The sequence below is a fragment of the Montipora foliosa genome, chromosome 5, assembly GCF_036669935.1.
Source record: "Montipora foliosa isolate CH-2021 chromosome 5, ASM3666993v2, whole genome shotgun sequence".
NCBI classification, from domain to species: Eukaryota; Metazoa; Cnidaria; class Anthozoa; order Scleractinia; family Acroporidae; genus Montipora; species Montipora foliosa.
In genome coordinates, this window is record NC_090873.1 from 11,028,523 (window position 1) to 11,031,022 (window position 2,500).

The 2,500-nt window shown below is 37.9% G+C and overlaps 1 pseudogene; it reads right to left on the minus strand.

Annotated features, from left to right (window-relative positions):
* Nucleotides 1-2,500, minus strand: part of LOC138002133 (uncharacterized) — an 11,009-nt pseudogene that overhangs the window by 1,230 nt on the left and 7,279 nt on the right.

The window sequence follows — 2,500 nt, forward strand, 5'->3', positions numbered from 1 at the left end:
TGCATTGATTAATTCACCACTCTGCATAGCTAGTGATCCATATTCATCAGGTCCACTCACTATGTTACCTAAGAAAGCACATTATTTTCTTGTTTACTAATCAAAATTATAAAATAACTTCTTAAGTTCAAGATTTAAGTTCTGAAGGATACTGGATCAACTCTGAAAAGCAACCACACTTCCAGGGGTTCTGGGCTTGTCCTTTGGCAAAACCTATGACACTGATAATCCTAGAAAATTATTATCTATGGATAATTACTGAAATCCTTGTTTCTAGAATTTCTGAAACTGAAAAAGCACCATTCTGATGTTTGAGATGGACCACAACAAGAATAAAATTAGTTCCAGTATTCTAGCTGACTTTAGTAGGCACGGTTGGAGTCAACACCAGAGTTTCTATTTGCCTTTTTAAGACTATCACTTCTGTCATTGGTTCAGATGTCTTTCTATTGACCTCTTTCATAATGGCGGCCAAATAAAATATTCTTTTGTTTTAATGCTAATAAGCCTTTCTAGCCTCGCAACAACAAGCAAATTTCAAAGTAATATTTGCTTCAAAATGAAGGCAGTAGGTCTCATTAACATAAATACAAAAGAATGTAACTAGGTGGTTGCCATTTATATGAAAGTGGTCTATGTCCAGTTTTAGACCCAAGACCTGTTTCTTGTCAAGAACACTAAGAAGAAGATACTAGAAGATACTAGAAGAAGATACTAGGGTTACCCTAACCGTACTAACTACTTTTTCACATCAGTCATCTAACCTAGACTTCGTAACAACGAAGTCACTACTTGGCTGTTATGGGGTGATTTCTGAGCAAGGGAATTCAAAAAAGGATCAAGAATGGTAATGATGCCACTTGAGACAAATACTGGAACACAGTCAGGCTTCGCTGTGAAGTAGGAAAGCACCCAAGCAACTTCTCCAACAACATCTACCAGGTGTTTTTCTGGGGTGAGTAAGCTGACAATAAAAGACACTATTCCGGCATTCAGCATCTCTTCAGCGACAACTTGTTCTCCTCGTGCAAGATTGGATAAAGCAAATCGTGGTGACTATACTACTGTTGAAACAGGGGACTGAAACAACAAGACAATAAAATAACAAATAACTTCAGTTTAGAATAAGCTGCATAGCTTTTATTATCATCGTGCTAAAATAAAGGCTGTCTGTCTGTCTGTAGATCGCCCTGCATTTGTTGCAGAAAAAAAATGCACAAAAAATGAAAAAAAAAGCAGAAAATGAAGAAACCTGTTGGTTTCTTTGTTTGTTTCTTCAAATTTCAACAACACATGAACCAATTTGTCCATAGTATAGACTTTGATCATGTGACAATAACTGCAGACAAGGCTTGTAATTTTCACGAGAGACATTTTCTTGAGGCCTGGTATTCGCAAGGACAGCAACGAGGGAAACGAACATAATGACATGCCAGATGTTACAAATCCCTTGTGTGATCACGCTTAGCGGTCATTTGATATGTTTTTGCTGGCGTAGAACGCGCAGAACTGTAAAACGTTAGAAAGCCGTCACGCAGTTGGCCTTTTTAAAAAACCCATGAGGGCCGGAGTTGTGTGGTTGAAACATCTTTGTAGTTTTATTAACATTGTTTCCAATGTTAACAAGCGTCAGTGTCAAGAACAAATTTTATTTTCTGATGTCCATCCCCGACTGCAATTTTAGTATTCAGGGGCACCCAACGTCAATTTTCGGAAAACATCTGTTCGGAATACGATTTGAGATCTAGAATTTTCGGAACATTTCCTGTAGAATTTCTTGCTTGCCTGCCTCTCCTAGGATTTTCGAACATCTAAAAAATGGTAGAATTGCCCATTTTTAACGGATTGTTACCCTAAAAATGTCACCTAGAATTTTCGGGAGACTTTTGTGGCTGAAATTTTCGAAAAGGTAACTTTGGATCCCTATAATTCTCGGATCTCTAGACTTTCAGCTAGGAAGTCCGAACAGATGAAAAAATGTCAGGGGATAAAAATGCCTATATCTACAGTTTAAATACTAAAATACGTTAAACAATGCTATATTTAAGTGGTTTTGAACTACTGGTAGAGGAAATATATGTTTAGTTTCGGGATGATTGTGGAGAAATTTGAAGTTTTTGAGAATGACATTTTTTACTGCAAGGTTTTGTGGATGGTAGGTGAGGGTGAATGGAATTATGTTGTTTTTTCTGGTTTCAAAGAATCTGCCATTCTGGTTTCAAAGAATCTGTTGGTTTCTTCATTCTGTGACGTTTGTAGTGTGGTTTCTCGATTGATTTATTGGGCACAATGTTTGCCTGTGGTGACAGCGGAGTCAGGGTGGCCACATTTTTTGAAAAACTGGCACATTTCCTCGCACTTGCTGGTAAAGTCAGAGTCGTCACCACAGAGGCACCTTAGTCTAAGAAATTGAGAGCCGGGATGGCATCTTTTATGTGTTGTGGATGCGAGGATGAATGTAGCAAGCAGATAAATTACGGTAATCTGTTGGTTTGTAGTG